Source organism: Styela clava, chromosome 1 (assembly GCF_964204865.1).
Source record: "Styela clava chromosome 1, kaStyClav1.hap1.2, whole genome shotgun sequence".
NCBI lineage: Eukaryota > Metazoa > Chordata > Ascidiacea > Stolidobranchia > Styelidae > Styela > Styela clava.
In genome coordinates this window covers 28,173,472-28,192,393 of record NC_135250.1, presented here as the reverse complement: position 1 = coordinate 28,192,393, position 18,922 = coordinate 28,173,472, and the positions used below count along the sequence as shown (strand labels likewise).

Genomic DNA, 18,922 nt, shown 5'->3' with positions numbered 1-18,922 from the left:
TTCTATTTAAAAACGTGGCGAAGGTATTTTTCTCAATTCTCATGCTTTTTTATTGGTGGCGGAAGCTATTCCAGATATTTATAGTGCTGATATTTGGTATTTTTAGACTTTTACTTTTCAATCGTGGCTGTGGTATTTTCATATTAAATAATAAATAAAAAACTCCACAAAATCGTCATTGCGTGAATACTTAGTGTTGCTTTGAGTTAAAATTCTGATTAAAGAAACAGGCAAAAATGGCATTTCTGGGTGGTCAATAATATTTTCTTCTAAAATGTCGGGAAATAAGATAGAATACATCATTTTCTTTATCTGGTTTGGCTTTTCTAAATTATCAAAATAGTGTTTAAGCAAAATTAGGAATTGACACAAGAAAAAATAAATAAAACAAAATCACCATTTATCGTTTCTGTCTGTTAGCAAAAGCTGTATGTGGGCTTCAAATTATCTTTAATTGAAATACTGATGGAAACGTTACGAGCAGGGATGTAGAGTCGGGTAAAATTTACAATTGCTCCTACTCCGGTTCATGAAAATTTTGACTCCGACTCCAACTCGAAAATGAAAATTAAATTTTGATAACATCAACTATTTTCAAAACATATCAAACTAGGTCTTCGATTCCGATTAATATTTTCCCAGGGAAGAGAGAATCCGATATAACGCACTATCGTATATCTCAGGGGTGGCCAAGACGCCGATCGCGATCGACTGTTCGATCGCCAAGTCGTGATGTTGAGTGAATTTATTACCATACCAAAATTTACCCTAAACTAGTTTCATGCAGTGCATGTTTAAAAACAGGAAGCATGCGGTACATACTTGAAGGCAAAATAATATATGCACATATTCATATTGAGTCTGGGAAACTCTGAAAACAACAGGCCGAGCTTGTTGGCATCGGTGAAATTTTTGAATGCGTGTGTGTAGTCTAGTTATCTGCATATTCCATACCTATTTGTTTTCGGGTATGACTTTATTGCCGATCCGTCGGTCGATCGCAAGCTGTTTTGACGATTTTAGTCGATCGCGGTCGAAAGCAGCATATTATATCTTATCAAACCTGTTATATCCGATTGACATTCAAAATCGGCTATGGTAATCGTAGAGTTATCAGTTTACAGTTACAGATTGGCAAAGGGGCATTTTAATCGTATGATGTAATAAGCTGAAGTTTGTTAAATTAAATTATGAGTATAAATTCATTTATATCCAAATTTGAAGACCTGAAACAGTTGTTCTCAAAGTTCTAACCACCGGGTCAGAAACAACGAAAATTTATTTAAAATATTGGGTCCCATAAATAACAGAAAAAATTCAATTCAAAATTTTTTTATCGGTGATATAGATTTAAACTATTAGTACTAACAAATTGAAATCGAATGATCAATTAATTGTGAGGAGCAATTATAACAACAGCGATGTTTCAAACAACAACAATTGAACAAGACAATCCATAGGCATCAGAAAATAGCAAATACGGGTTATATACAATGCAATTCAAGTGTCATGATGCACACTAGCACAAATGTATTTCTGTAACCGTTCGTCTGACCAATGTCAGACTTCCTCAGAAAAGCAGTTTACATCAATGACAAGTAAAGTTAAATTTCTTATAGGATAATTTATATTTGGATTCGTTGAATATTGAACACATGACGAGAAGAAATTGTGTTTTCAGTCGTAGAAGCTAGAATAATTGAGTCGATAATATTTCTGGTAAATGAGTAACTGCAATGTATACAATTATATCGCCTTCATTATCCAAACAAGTACGAACAATAAGCACATATTTATTAAAACAACAAAACATCCTTTGATTGAATGCACAGGGCATTTAGTATAAATATGAATCTTCTTATCGCAAAAATGCAATAACAAATTGAAAAGAAAAGCTGTAAATAACATTGCACTGTATTACAAAGCAAATGAAATTCGCTTGACATATTTTCTTCCAGTTGCATCTGAACAGGTCAAAAGTCTTTAAATTCTTCGTCGAATTTTTCATCTAAAATATTTGTGTGAAAATATGTTAATTGAGTGCAATACCACATTTAACATTGGGAATACAAATGTAAAATACTTTATCACAATAAACCGTTACATCTTGTAAACTGTTATTTTCATAGCCGCTTGAGATTCTAGCAAAAATACTGCCCTGAAACACTTATTCTATGACATTATTGCGATTTTATGTTATCAATTGTTACTTTAATGGCTGTTTAAGCAAAGGGGTGTCCACATTTCTTTATATACATAAACTTAATTCAAATATTTTAGGTCTGAACTTGCAACAAAAAACTTTTAAAAAATGGTCTTAATTATCTGCCTGTATACGGAAAACGTACCCTTTAATCTAATAAAGTGGGCAACATTGAATGGAATTTGGGTTTTATTATAATTATCATATTGCCAATCTTATTTTCTCTAAACTTTTTCCAACAGTGCCCGCTTAAAAAAAGTTTCAATTCCTGCGCCCACCAATATAATATACAAACATCTTAAGCAGCCCAATTTGGTTCATAACATAAGGGTTATCGCGCTCCATGCGTTACAGACAACCTCCCGATTGGTCCCATATACTTAAGAGGTAAGAGTGGCCATTATTTGAACAAAGCTATACGTAAAATGGAGTAATTTCGCCACGTACTAGTCGAATGGTAAAACGTAACTCAAGCCAATAATAATCAAAATACCGTTAAAATTTAAAATATTTCACAAACCTGACATTAATCCTCCTCTCCCTGCTTGAAACGAGCCTATGTGAAAAAAATAGAAAAAAAAAAATTTTCATTTGATTCAAGAGTCGTACTGCACACCAACACAAATGTATTTCTGTACGTTTCGTCTGACCGGGGTCGGACCTCTTCAGACAACCATTTTTTTTAATTATGATTGGAGAAGCGATAGCATGCATATAAATAATGATTAACAATTGTTGGGTTTGTTTTCAATAAAAATAAAATAAAATTTGAAATAGTGCAAGAACAAAGGGAGGTCAAATTTTGGGGTCAATCAATAAATATCCCACAGTTTGACGTAACAATTAAAAAGTTAATTAAACAATTTCACGCTAGTGTCCAAGGGATTCAAATGTAGCAAAAATATTAACGCATTGAAATCTGAGGCTAAATCAATTAATAGGGACTGCTGGGAAGACTTGTCTTTCACTCGACTTGACTAACCTTTTATCAAAGATTCGAAATCACCCAAATAAATAAATAAAGCATACCCAGCAGAACAAAACAACGCAAAAATCTAAAATGGACTTACTTGAGGCAGGTGGCGGTGGACGAACAACTGCTATGATTAATTCAAATAGTATCGAAAAGAGGAAAATTCGAAGATATCTCATCAGAATATTTGTACAGGTCATTTTGTGTGCTGAAGTTTAGATTTATTTATTTCGATAAAGATACCAATGTAACGTCGAATAAGACTATCGAATAAAATAAAACGCCTGTAGAATAAATATAAGAAAGGTCCTCGTGAAAATGTTGAACGCTCGCAAATTCTGGATCGAGGTATGTAAATGTATGTATGTTTTTTTGCCTCAAAATGTAACAGTATCTGCATAATAATTAAACAGTGTAAAAAAGATGGCCGGTCAAATTTTTTACACTTAGACTTAAGGGTCATGCGGTATAAGATCGAAAAATGTTTATGAATTGATAAATGGAATTTAAACACTTTTATTATTACAGTTTTTTTCGCCCTGACATGAGCAAACTACGGCCCGTGGGCCGTGGGCCAAATCCGGCCCGTTGAGTAATTCAATCTGGTCCGTCTGATGTTGCCACAACCAAGGTAAAAGCAAATTTTATTGTTTCAGCTAAAAATCGCACAAGGAATTGGTAGAGATTGCGATTAAATTTATTTTTAACACGAGGCTTATTGTTTTTCACTTTTTCCTTCGTAACACTGTAAATATTGTTCATAAAATATTAATTTAACATCACACTTACATGGCCCTCCAGTCTAGTTTGGCAAGTTTTTTGGCACGTGGTTTATAAACCATGCCCACCCCTGCTCTAGCCTTTCCCCTGCAGAAGGGCAAAAACATTTCTAAATGTAAATGCAAATGAGAATTAAATTAAATAAATTAAAAAATAATTTGAGAGATTCACTTGAGTGCTGAAACGGAGTTAAAAACAATAAAATATGAATATTACATATTTCTATCTTTTCATAATACATCAATATATGGGTATTATTATGAAAATGATATTTTTCGCAGAAACAAAATAGATGACAAAAATGAAGGCGCATTGGAGACTATACAAATTATCCCGCCTTTTCCGGCAAGGGTAATAGTTATTTTATTTAAACGCAAGCAAGAGGGAGACTTGAACGCTTTGAATACTTCAATACAGCGTTCGGCTGTCACCTAGCACTAGATTTCAATCAAAAAGACCTCTATTGTTATATGAGTCTTTTGCTATTTTCGGCCACAGATAAATTTTAATACAAAGAAAGTACCGTTTTTGAAAGTTGTTTTTAAATTGACGCTTCGTGGCTACCGGGGAACTTTCTCAATTTATCCAACTGCTGTTATTGCATTTTTGTCAATATACTCATGCTTTCCATGCAATTTCCTTTTATCTCATGCTAGAAATTCACTACATGAAACTGTATTTTTTTTCTTCAATTGAACCTTTACCTGAATCATGATACAGACAATCAATCGATTTTTCAGTTTTTAAGTTTATGTAACCACAATTTCACGAACTGGTATCTCAGATACCCCCATAGAAACACAATTTTACACACCTTCAAGCTCACTACACAAGTCTTTCTGGTATTATGGTACAGATAAGCACTAGCGCTTTTCCTGTTGACCATCTAATTTTAAATCCTGTTCAGGATATCTAACATACGTTTTAACAACTAAATGCGAGGTCGTAAACAACAACTCGTTTATTCGCTTTGTTAATGACCCAGTTAATACTGTAAGCAGGTCATTCAAGATTACTCGATTAAATAGAGCAAGTAAATAATAATTAAGTTGAAGTGAATTTTCTCTCGGTCAATGTAAGAGAGATAAAACCTTCAGAAGTCGGAAAGTATTGCAACAAATGCATGTTACATGAAGCAAATACCCCATATTAAAAATAGAAGAGCCTACATATATAACACGATATTCGTATTTTTCCATGTACGCCAAATAGTATTATAAATTGCCTTTGCCTTGCACAAATCCCTCCCTTTCCCCTGCATGAAACAAAACTGTGTTAAATGGGAATATATATTTATATTTTCGATTCTCCGATTCAAAGTTTTAACAATTGATTGCGAAATCGTCTAAACAAACCCGTTTATTTGTTTGTTAATGATCTAATTGGCGGTGTCAGCATGTCATTCGGGCTACTTGACGAGTGAATAGAGTAAAAAAATAATGATCAACGTGAAATTCATTTTCACTTGTTCTATATAATAGAAAGAAAACACAGTCCAAAGTTAAGGAATAATGCAACGAATGAAAAGTAAGGGGGATAATCATTTTAATTTGATATACTTTTAACGATTGTCCGTTCATTAGAATACATTATTACACAATACAGAGATACACAATATTAAACACACACATATACATAATTGCGGTATAAATTATAATGAAATAGGGTTGTCCAATAATCTAATCTTTTTCCCAGTTAACATAGAAACAATTGTACAACGACGTGGCGCCACCTACCGGATCATGAATAAGTCAATCCTTCAATCCATCATCGGCATTGTAGCTGCAACACAAAGCGAAATAAAGTTTCAAATCGTTTAATCACGCTTTCCCCCAAACAAAGAATAATGTCGTGATTTTAGTGTAGACATGAAAAATTTTATTCAATTCAAGAGACTTGCTGCATAAGGAAGGATGCGCTTTCACCAGCGTTTCTCAAGCAGGCAGGGGATCTTCCATGCGAAGGAATTTTATTGTTTTACGGGAGAATATTGACGCTCCAGAAGTATGTGTACCAATATGGAGGTAACTAATTTTGTTCGCCTACTTCACACCAAGCTCTGTAAAGAGACTGAAACCTATAGGCAGATATTCATTTGGCTAACATAGACAGTCACTGAACTCGTAATAGAACTAAAATAAGAAAATTCGGAATAAAATTATGGCCTAACCCTAACCTGGTGCACAAACTACGAGAGTATCGAAAACTGTTCTTCGTGTTTGCATTAATGATATTTTCAAATCTATAGCATTTTTGTACATTTCTACCCACATTGTAAACTGCTCGAATTTTATGAAAGATCATCGTGCGAGTGGCATGAGCACTAGCTAATACAGTGTGTCTATAATGTCCCTTCACAATTTCAATATATGTTAACCAGGTTTGTTGTTTTTCAATCAGTACATGTTTGAATATTTTTTCTTTATTTAGCATATATGTTGAGGCCAAAACAATATATGATATCGAGGAATTTCCTTTGCAATTTTAAAAAATTTTAAGACTCCATGGACACCCTATATTATATTAAACGTTGCGAAAAAATGAAAATATACCTTTTAGGCATATATAGTAATAGGAGAATGAAAACCAACATGATATGCATATACAACAAACCAATGAGAATTGGCGTTACCCACCCCACTATATATAAACGACTAGATAGCAATATACTTGCCCATAAAAACTTATTCAGGCACAAGTAAAAATACTCACTTAATGAATTTGTTTGATGCTGGTGGTGGGGCCCAGGACTCGGCTAATGTTCCAGCAAAAAGCATCATCGCGATCATCAAATATATCACCAATATTTTCATGTCTGCCATTTTTAGTTTTCTAGAATACAAAAGTTTGAATTCACTCAGAAGTTCAATACTAATAAAGTACTTTTGTTGCGTTTCGTCAGCGAGATTTAGAATAGTAAATGTATTCTTGCAAACACATCCTTGCATTATAGTTAGTCTCGTGCAACCCCAACTAATAGTTGAAATAAACATTTTTTTCCTGAGTTTTCACTGAACTCATTGGCTATTTTCGAATTTTTCAACGAGTGTGGGTTTGAATTTTGCTGTGAATACAATGTACAACATAATTGCAGAAATTTTTGCCGTTTTAAAAATTGCGCACGAAACTGCTGGTTGATTCCAAAGTTTTTCACTACAAAATTCACGTCCTGGCACAATTTATCTGGTCAAATATTCCAACACCCAATATTTATTAGTGATTATAGTGCTATACTACTCTAAAGCCTTGGTTCAATGTATTAATGATCGTCATATGGGCCTTACTGTTACACAAAACGGCGACAGTTATAAGCACCATTAAATAATGATAATACTCAAATTATATTTGAAATATATACTCACTATTCAGTAGTTCAGCTTCTCGTGCAGATGTGTCATTCCTTTCGCGCCTCAAACTGAATAAATCTTCAACGCCCTAATTTGCCTGCATAAGCTTGCAACACTGTAGCTTTTCCTGTTTGTAATGGAATTGATCCCGCAGTTATTTTCCGGTTGCGTCAATTAAATGCATTTGGTCTTCTTTGCACCGGTATAATGAGCATTTCGTCTGTGCTGTTAAAGCTGGTAATAGTTTTGATTCGAACTTCACCAAAACATGCGTTAATAGATATTTACTGCCTCATAATGCACGACCACATTTATTCAGTAATTTAAGTAGCATTTGGTATTTCAGTGCCCGTTACGTTTCTTTACTTCAGGATGAGTGTTTCTAATGCATCACAATTTTTGTACGAGCTTCTGAAGCTATTCGCATTCCAATGTTCACCCAACCGTTATTTTGCTACAGATAATGGCGCGAGGCCTTCTATTAAGCAAACACTAAAACAGTCCAAATTAGTGTTCACCGCACTATTAAAAGCAAGTTTCCAATTCAGACCGAATGAAATTAGTCTATTTTGTGCAAAAGCATAAGTTAAAATACGCGAGATAGTCGAGAACCGCAACAATATACGAGTTTTGCCAACGATTGGCGATATTGACATGACCAAATGAAATATAAATTGATCGGGTAATAATTCCTGACTAAAACTTGCAACATCATTTCAACAAAATTCGTGCATAATCTCTATGATTAATTAGATACATTAAGTAATTAATCAAATCGAAGTATAATATAAATTCACACGAAACATGATGAAAAGTGACAATTCAAAATTTTCATATTGCACCAGAGGGTCGGCCAAATAAAACTTTCAACAATATAATTAAGTATAAGTTTATCTGGATTTCTCCTTCGAAACATAAACAAAACAATGAACACGCAGAAAACTGGGAAATCTGGAAAACTGGCAAACAAATCGAATGTTGTTGAAAACAGTTCGGGATAATATTAGTCTTCCAAACTCCGAAAGTGCAACATTAGGCTTTTCAATATTATACTTGCAACATAGACTTCTCAATTTTTGACATAAAAGTTTTATTAAATATATACATTCATACAATAAATGGTTATTCTAATTATTCGTTTCCTAAAATAAACCAGCGGGAACCGGTCTTGGCTGGTCTTCAATAGTCATTTCTATTATGAACAACACAAGAACATATATCCACATCCAAAAGTTCATTCTTGCTGTATGGTGCTGTAAAAGTGAGCAAAATTGCTTTTATTAGAAAAAATTATGGAGCAGTAATTCAGCAGGCACCAGTACCAGCTTACCCGGATATCTGACTGAAAACGGCGGGCAACCTTGGAAGAAGAGTTTCACTGCAATTGAAATAAAACAGCACGATTAAATATCACGTTTCATACAAATTTGTAAAAGAAAAAAAAATTGATTAGCGGATTTTAACCATCTTTCAGTGATAAGTAATAAAAATATAAACTAGATTCAACTATTTGTGACCGAAACTATTCAACTATTCAACTGAAACAATACCCACAACAAAGAATTTAGCACAATGATCCATATGCCCACTTCCAGTCCTGTTCTCACATAAATTTTATTTCTCAAATTGTTTTAATTCTTTTGCTGATTTACTTTTTTTTTTTTTTTTTTACTTATTTTGCTTATATAATGGTTTCGCTGACATGATGACTCTTGATAGTGTTTTCACGATCCCTCTTCAAATTTTGTACGTTTTGGGTTCAATGAATTTGTTTAATTTTTACTATTTGTTTAAATGTACAATGTTTTTGCACGACGAAAAATAAATATCTGAATCTGAATCTGTTCCATAATGTAAAACAAGGGTGTGCAATTTTTAATTCGAGAGGGCCAGATGCCAATAACTGGGTGAAATCGCGCCTTTACTTAACCTTGGATTTGTAGTAGTTTTGTTACTGACCTCATACCATGCGTTTTTTGCTTTCGCACAAGCTAGCTGTTAGGGTAGTATAACGTCATAGGCATAGATCAGGGGTGGGCACACCGCAGCTCGCGAGCCGCATGCGGCTCGCCAGACTTTTTGTGCGGCTCTTCTCGCTAACTTAAATTATTATCAAAATTTTAACTAAGAGAAAAACTTTAATGCAAACTCTTTTAATTTATCAAAAGTCGTAAAGAAGTTTTTGTCAATGATAAAACAAATTATGTTTCAGTATGAAAATTGCTGTAGCGTTGAATTTAAGTCAGTATATCTTAAACTGAGTTTGTTATATTTCACCGGTGTTTAACTTAAGTTTTGACTCTCTTTCCTACACTTTTATACTCAACATTAGTTGCTCGAAAGTTCTTTTACCGAATTTAATACAATACTATACGAATCCGCTGTGACACATGAATACACCCGTATTAAAATCCAAGGCCATTGGTTGGGCTGTTCAAATTCATACCCCAATAAGGTGATTGCATGAGATTCGAACCGCGAATAATTGACCAATTTATTTCAAATTTTCAGTACAGTACTAAAGTTGGACAATAGCTTTAGAAGAACATTGCTCCTATTTTTTCCATTTTTTTTTCGAGTCGTTTGAAGCCCGGTATTCTACCAAATATTTGCTATTTTCGTAATTTACACTTTTGATAAAATAAATGAGAATAAATTTTATAGAGCATTTGTCCTTTGTTTTCATATATTCGGGCATTAAAAATGGAAGTCACATGAGTTCATAGTCATATATCGCACGTAGGATGGAATTTTCATATTTATCCCTGTGGAGAGGGGAGCCAATGGATTGGATTAATCTAAGTCTAACCACGGCCTCTTGTCAGTTTATCAGTTCACGTCGGATATAGGAATAGGTAATTTTATTATTCGCATGTACTTTATGGTGACAGAAGCTGTAACCAACAAACTATTCTGCCAGGTACTTTGGCGGCGAGGATTCCAGCAATCTTCAGTCACCCGATTAGCCACCAAATGAATATCAACTGCGGGAGAACGTTCCCAGCGATTGCTCAGATTCGCATAATCTACCATATAAATATCATACAGGTGTACTAAAGTATAATATATTATGTGTATATATTACATTCAAAAATCAAACACACGACACGTAGCTTCCATTTATTACATATTTCCTCCAGTAGATATCCATAAACATGCATATAAAATATCGTATTTCAGGTATCAGATCGCAATTCACCAAATCTCCAACATATCAGGTTCATCTTCAATAACTGAAATAAGTATATCGGTCAGACACCGAAGACTTATCGATCGAAAGTTAGGGGATCCCCAAAACAGCGCTCTTACTCCATAGTGACACCTTGTGCCTCATCACTAATTAATTAATAACTCGCGAATTATACGACATAATGACCCAGTTAATATTGTAAGCAGGCCATTCAAGACTTCTCGATTAAATAGAGCAAGTAAATAATAATTAAGTTGAAGTGAATTTTTTCTCGGTCAATGTAAGAGAGATAAAACATTCAGAAGTCGGAGAGTATTGCAACAAATGCATGTTACATGAAGCATATACCCAGGCTTACCATACGTCCCGCTTTAGGCGGGACAGTCCCGCTTTTCAGCGTTTTGTCCCGCCGTCCCGATAAGTCAGCCAAAAGTCCCGCTTTTCCAGCATAATACACAAGCATGTTCTCGTTACTGTTGTTACTCTGTAGCGCAGCGCTAGCCTACTTACTGAAGGCGAATGCATTCGTTTTCCGCTGATTCCCTTTGATGGCAGACGTATCGCATGTAAAACTAATACTAATTAGTGTAAATTCGAATTATTTGTACCGGCATCGTTAACGTCAATTCCTTCCTATTTTTCAAACTGAACCCGATATTTTGTCAGAGAATATGCGCATGAAATTTCGATAACAATATGGTCAATAAAGATAGCCGAGACAGCTTTAAATGTAGGAATGTAGTCCTATGTAGTAAAATCGGAAAATGTGAAGTTATAAAAGGGTCGTTGTCTTTCGAGGCGTCCCGATTTGAAGTCACAAAAATATGGTAACCTTACATATACCCCATATTAAAAACAGAAGAGCCGACATATATAACGCGATATTCGTATTTTTCCATGTACGCCTAATAGTATTATAAATTGCTTTTGCTTTGCGCAAATCAGTCCCTTTCCCCTAAATGAAACAAAACTGTGTTGAATGGGAATATATATTTATATTTTCGAATCTCCGATTCAAAGTTTTAACAATTGATTGCGAAATCGTATAAACAAACTCGTTTATTTGTTTGTTAATGATCTAATTGGCGGTTTCAGCATGTCATTCAGGCTACTTGACGAGTGAATAGAGTGAATAAATAATGATCAACTTGAAATTCATTTTCACTTGTTCTATATAAGAGAAAGACAACACGGTCCAAAGTCAAGGAATATTGCAACGAATGAAAAGTAGAATAGAAGTATTTACCTGGACTTGATACATTCCGTAACGATTGTTATTTCATTAGAATATATTATTACACATAACAGAGATACACAATATTAAACACACACATATACATAATTGCGTTATAAGTTAAAATAAAATAGGGTTGTCCAATAATATAATCTTTTTTTTTTTCAGTTAATATAGTAACAATTGTATGACGACGTGGCGCCACCTACCGGATCATGAATAGGTCAATCCTTCAATCCATCATCGGCATTGTAGCTGCAACACAAAGCAAAACGAAGTTTCAAATCGTTTAATCACGCTTTCCCCCAAACAAAGATTAATGTCGTGATTTTAGTGTAGGCATAAAATATTCTATTAAATTCAAGAGACTTGCTCCATACGGAAGGATGCGCTTTCACCAGCGTTTCTCAAGCAGGTAGGGGATCTTCCCTTCGAAGGAATTTAATTATTTCAGGGGATAATATTGGCGCTCAAAAAGTGTGTGTACCAATATGGAGGTAACTAATTTTGTTCGCCTACTTCACATCAAGCTCTGTAAAGAGACTGAAACCTATAGGGGAATATTCATTTGGCTAACACAGACAGACAGTCACTGAACTCGTAATAGAATTAATTTATGGAAATTCGGAATAAAATTATGACCTGACCTTAACCTGGTACACAAACTACGAGAGTACCGAAACCTGGACTTCGGGTTTGCATTAATAATATTTTTAATTGTTTAGCATTTATGTACATTTCTACACACATTGTAAACTGCTCAAATTTTATGAAAGATCATCGTGCGAGTGGCATGGGCACTAGCTATAATACAGCGTGTCCATAAAGTTCCTTCGCAATTTCAATATATGTTAACCAGGTTTGTTGTTTTTTAATCAGTAAATGTTTAAATATTTTTTCTTCATTTAGTATATATATATATGTGTAGGACAAAACAATATATGGTATCGATCAATTTCCTTTGCAATTTTAAAAATTTTCAAGACTTCATGAACACCCTGTATTATATTGAACGTTGCGAAAAAATGAAAATATAACTTTTAGGCAAATATAGTAATAGGAGAATGAAAACTAACTTGATATGTATATACATATCAAATAACAAAAATATAAATGCAATGAGATTAAGACGTTACTCTTCCCTGTATATATAAACGACTAGATAGCAACATACTTGCCCATAAAAACCTATTCAAGCACAAGTAAAAATACTCACTTAATGAATCTGTTTTGTGCCGGCGCTGGCGGTCGCAAATCAGCTAATGTTCCAGCAAAAAGCATCATCGCGATCATCAAATATATCACCAATATTTTCATGTCTGCCATTTTTAGTTTTCTAGAAAACAAATGTTTGAATTCACTCAGAAGTTCAAGAGGCTTGCGGGATACTAATAAAGTACTTTTGTTGCGTTTCGTCAGCGAGATTCAGAATAATAAATGTATACTTGCTACCACATCCTTGCATTATAGTTAGTCTCGTGCAACCTCAACTAATAGTTAAAATAAACATTTTTCCCTGAGTTTTCACTGAACTCATTGGCTATTTTCGAATTTTTCAACGAGTGTGGGTTTGAATTCTGCTGTGAATACAATGTACAACATAATTGCAGGAATTTTCCCCGCTTTGAAAATTGCGCATATAATGGTTGATTCCAAAAAATTTTCAATATAAAGTTCACGTCTTGGCACAATTTATTTGGTTATTTAGTTCAATATCCGATATTCATCAGTGATTATAAATATTACTGTACTACTTTAATGTCTTGGTTTAATGCATTTCGTCATATCGGCCTTATGATACCTTACACAAATCTGCGACAGCTATACGCACCATCAAATAATAATAATGATAATACTCAAACTCTATTTAAAATACAAGTGCATACTTACTATTTAGTAGTTCAGCTTATCGTGATGATGTGTTTTGCCTCTCGTGTCTCAAATTGAATAAATCTCAATCGCCCCAATCTGCCTGTAAAAGTTTACAATACTAACGCTCTTCCTGTTTGTAACAGAATTGATCCCGCAGTCATTTTCCGGTTGCTTCAATTAATTGCATTTGGTATTCTCTGCACAAGTATGATGAATACAAAATAAATTCGTCTGTGCTGTTAATCTGTTGAGAGTTTTAATTTGCACTTCTTCAAGACTTGCGATTATCGGTATTTACTCGTTCATAATGCACTCCACAATTCTTAAATGATTTCAGTTGCTCTTGGTATTTTAGGGCCCGTTACCTTTCTTTACTTCTGACCATGTGTTTCTAATGCATCGCAATTTATGTACAAGCTTGTCAAGCTATTCGCATTTCAGTGTTAACCCGTTACTTCGCTTACGAGGGCGCGAGGTTTTCAAATTATTCAATGCCCAGCAGCATGGCCGTAACCGAGATAATGGACAATGAATTCTTCATGCTATTAAACATATCATAGCGTCATCTTTTGTATATTCACTGGTAATAACTGCACAATCGTTTGCTGTACCACGCACTGTCTAATATTATGGGTGTAAGCTGTTGCCATACTCAAGCCTCGCTAAATGAAGCGATTTGCCGTCTCTTCTCTTATTCAAAAATAATGAGTCGCCTATCCATTATTCAGTCGGAAACAGCTAGACGGTTTCTTCAGAAGATTTACATACTGAGGCTCACTTGTTTGGTTTTCGCAAGAGGACCAAAGGGCGCTGGAATTTGAAATAAGTCTAAATCCTAACTTGATATGGATATATTATTTTATTGGACAAGAACTTGATATATGGAATACTAACTTACTGACCAATCGATTTTAGTTTTTTCAGTATTTGAATGGTGAAAGCCGCTGGAAGACCTTTTATTTTTTTTCAAATCCCCCCCGATTCCTAGGGGCCATGCCAAACTGGAAGAGGTAGTCACAGCTTACGCACCAGTGACTCTAGAGCAGGGGTGGGCAAGATTGTTAAACAATGTGCCAAAACAACTTTCGCCCACCTAGCCCGACGGGCCATGTGAGTGTGACGTAAAAAGTTACATTTTATGAACAATATTTACAGTGTTACAAAAGTAAAAGGGGAAAACAATAAGCCTCTCGTCACAACTAAATTTAATCGCAATCTCAACAAATTCCTTGAGCTAAATTTAAGCTAAAAGATCAAAATTTGGTTTAATTGTGGCAGCATCAGACGGGTCAGATTGAGGTACTCAAAGGGCCGGATTTGGCCCTCTGGCCGTAGTCAGCTCCAGAGCCTAACCTCGTTTGGAGCGCAAGCGCGTAAATAATGGTCTTGTGTGACTCTAGCTACAGTGCCGGCGTGTGCAACATTTTTTCGGTGGGCAATACACCCAACTTCAGATTTCAAGCAAGACAAAAACTCGGTATACCGTGTACTTAACAAATTACAGAAATAAAGGCGCCGGGTAAACAGCGAAAGATTAAATGCAGCGACAAGAGTAAAAAAACATTTTCTATTTTTACCTATGTTTTTACCTGAGTCTTTTTAAACCTAAACTGTCGGATTAAGATTTTATAATTGATGGGGGGAATATCTAGGTGTTGACATGGGTCACACTAAATGAATTGGCTCTTTGGGTTGTGGCCCGTGGGCCACCTGTTGCACACCTGTGGTCTATTCTTTTTGAACAAACATTGTTGTCAAAATTTCGAGTTCGAATTCTATGCGCATCTCTTCACCCAGGGTGTAATAAACTGGGTTGCCCACACCAAACCAAAAATTCCGGTTATTCCGAAAGAAAATAACTCGTATAAAACGTGTATAACAGTATCAAATGTTCTAAAATAATCCTTGAAATCTTGTCAATTTTTCTCAATAAACAGCTACCGTGTTTCCCCGAAAATAAGACTTGGTCTTAGTTTTAATTTTCTTCCGACTTAATTCCGGGAGATGACTCATATTTTCAAAAATCCTAAATAAAATTACAAAGTAGAGACTTACGAGATATTCAAATATACAAAAAATGAAAACCGATATCCATCACTTATAAATAAAACGTTTTTATTCAAAATAACTGCAAAACAGAGATAATTTATCATTGAAAACGTGTAGGAGAGATTTCTTGCATATCGACAAAAAAAAATTCGCGTTATTGATTAGGTCTTATAATAAGGGAAGTGCTTATATTAAAATCATTTTCAAATTTCAGGCTTGGTCTTAATTTCAGGGTAGGTCTCATTTTCGGGGAAACACGGTAGATATTTTGTTTCCTATTAAACTTGTTTTCATTGTTACAGCAACAGACAGTAAGAATTAACTACTGGATGCTGATATATGTGTTTCCTTTGTTCGTAATTGATATGACTATTGAAGATCCATAAGGACCAACCCCCCTTGTGCAATTCAATGATTTCGAAACGTTAGAATTACCGTGTATTGTGTGAATGAATAATATAATAATGAAACTTTCTTGTCAAAAATTGATAAAGTTTATGTTGCAAGTTTAATGTTAAAAATTCTAAGATGGACGTTCAGAGTTTGGAAAATTAATGGTATACCTAAGTGTTTTGAACATTATTAGATTTTTGACCAGTTTTCCCGATTTCCCAATCTTCTGTGTTTCAATATGATTTTAATGGGAAATCAAAATGGACTAATGTTGCAAGTTTTAGTTTTGAATTCAGTTTGATAAATTAATTATTTTTTGTCTTAAATTAATAGTAAAAAAATTTCTTTTGCACGACATTTGTTGAAATAATGTTGCAAGTTTTATTCTCAAGAAATATTGCCTATTAAAAATAGCTCACTCGGTCTTGGCGCTATTCGTTAACAAAACTTGCATCTCTTTGTGGTTCTCGCCTATCTCGCGCTTTACGCGTATTTTCACTTATGCACCGCAAAAGATAGACTAATTTCATTATAGAAAAGCCCCTCATATGTAAGCGAAGTAATGGGTTAACTTGTAAAATGCGAACAGATTCCGAAACTTTAGCATTAGAAACACTGGGCATGGTGCTGGGCATTGAATACATTTTCTTTTAATAACTCGTTGACACTGAAATGCAAATAGTTTTAGGAACTTGTGCATAAATGGTGATGCACTAGAAACACTTACCCAGAAGTAAAGAAACGTAATAGGAAATGCCAAAAGCTACTAAAAAATGACTGAAGAATTGTCAATTCTATTACAGACAGGAAAAGCGTGCTGCAAACTTATACAGGCAGATGAGGGTGTTGAAATTTCATTAGATTTATACAGTTTGGAACGCGAGAAGATTGACACTTCTGCACGCGAAGCTGAAGTACTAAAATTCTATGTATATATAATAAATATTGATCATAATCATTATTATTATTTAATAGTGCGTATAACTTTAGTGGTTTTGTATATCAAGAGTATAGTAAGGCCGATTTGACGATCTACATTGAACCAAAACTTTAGAATAGTATATACTCGTATAGCATTGTAATCGCTAATGAATATCGGGTTTTGGATTATTCAGCCAGCGAAATTGTGTTGGGACGAGAACGTTGATTGTAAAAAAATCTGGCATTGATCAGTAGATTCATGCGCAATTTTTAAGAAGGGGGGAAAAATTCCAGCATTTATTTTGTAAGCTATATATATATTCTGTTCATTTCGAAGTTCAAACCCGCACTCGTAATATTTGCAAATAGTCAAAATATTCAGCAAAAATTCAAATATATATTGGAACTCTTAGTTGGGGTTGTGCGAGATAAAGTATAATGCAAGATTGTTGTGGTAAGTATAAATACTTAATTTCTGTCAGAAGAAACGCTACATAGGTATTATTTTATTAGTAGACTATCCAGCAAGACTTTCCAAATTCTTAGTAATTTTAAACTTTTGTATTCTAGAAAAATAAAAATGGCAGCATGAAAATATTGGTGATATGTTTGATGATCGCGATAATGCTTTTCACTGGGACAATAGCTGGGATGCGAGTATGCTACCCCCACTATCAGGGTTAAGCGGATTATTACATTAAGTTTATATATATATTGGATTTCGAGGAACCAAGTATTCCGTTCTTTGCTCGTTTGGATATATTGGAATATATAACGTGATATTCCAATTGTCTGTGTGTGCAATATATTTGGTCGTATATTGAGATTGATGTGTATACATGTAAAGTTGGTTGTGCATGCATATTTGGCTTGCTATATATGCACAATTGACTGGCTGTATATGCGTATTTGACTACTGGTTCTATATGCACACAAAGTTTAATGTATATATATATATATATATATATATATATATATATATATATATATGCATACTTGATTGAGTGTATAGGAACATTTACCTAAATAGATGCATTTCAATTGTCTTCATATTTTTATTCAGTTGACTGCATTTGCTTATGAGTTAGCCATATTATGTAATTTCAGTTCTAGGCCACGTCGCTTTATGGCCGCCAGGGGGCACTGAATGGATATGATATTAATATTTACTATTAACTTCTAGATGGGCGACTGGCTACTACCTAATTTCCTTATTCGGGTGCAATAGCACATCGTTTATTTTGACCCTGCTGTTTGAAACTCAAGGTTAAAAAACGAAACTTATGAAAGAACTGTAATGGACAAGACATCCAGCTATTTTGAAACTCCCCGAAAAGTTTTCGCCGTCATATATCTCTCCTATCTTTATATCTGCGTGTTAATTTTCAACTTGAAAATAACATAGAACACCAAGATAAATTGGATCCGACCATATAACACAGAAAAAAAGAGTGAACGCGTAAACTAAGGCCGGTAGTAAAAATCTTGTTTTTGCAGTACTTCCCAAAATACTACAAATCTTGCTAAATAGTCAACGCCGAGCCTAAAAGCTTACAGCTAACCATTCTATATGTCTATTCTATGATCCACAACACAATCCGACTTTTTGTTTGAGAAGAATATGAAATGAACGATTACAAAACTATTTTATAGTTTCACTTCGTTTTTTGTTGCAGCTACGGAAGCGATACAGAAATTGATGATTATGTATCTCTATGATTCGTCAGATGGCGCTATATCTCCGCCAAAAATGGTACCTATGGGAACCAAAATAAAACCTGAGATAATAGACGACTCCTATTGTATTGTACTTTGCAACATGATTGTGTATATGGGCATGATCAATTTCTAAAATATTTTTACACGTGTAATAATGTGAGTGTATATGTACATAATAAATTTTATATATTTATTATATGTGTAGTAACGTATTCTAAGGATAAACAGTCGTTGCAGACTA

The 18,922-nt window shown here is 34.3% G+C and overlaps 2 long non-coding RNA genes across 7 annotated transcripts in view; both read right to left on the bottom strand.

Annotated features, from left to right (window-relative positions):
- Positions 1-1,604: 1,604 nt before the first annotated feature.
- LOC120334917 (uncharacterized) overlaps positions 1,605-18,922 on the bottom strand; it is an 82,664-nt gene continuing 65,346 nt past the window's right edge. Inside the window, exons 1-7 of one of the 6 annotated variants that reach the window (XR_013475541.1) lie at positions 7,319-7,450; positions 6,669-6,788; positions 4,480-5,738; positions 3,966-4,065; positions 3,274-3,460; positions 2,724-2,759; positions 1,605-2,008 (exon numbers count right to left, since the gene is read on the bottom strand). This is a non-coding gene — a long non-coding RNA (uncharacterized LOC120334917). Of the gene's footprint in view, positions 2,009-2,723; positions 2,760-3,273; positions 3,469-3,965; positions 5,739-6,668; positions 6,789-7,318; positions 7,451-18,922 lie in introns of those variants that run through there. The other 5 variants (XR_013475546.1, XR_013475548.1, XR_013475549.1 and 2 more) reach the window with 5 other exon arrangements.
- The window catches only part of LOC120334922 (uncharacterized), a 105,826-nt gene continuing 97,363 nt past the window's right edge, over positions 10,460-18,922 (bottom strand). Inside the window, exon 5 of the long non-coding RNA XR_005568580.2 lies at positions 10,460-10,536. This is a non-coding gene — a long non-coding RNA (uncharacterized LOC120334922). The remainder of the gene's footprint in view (positions 10,537-18,922) is intronic.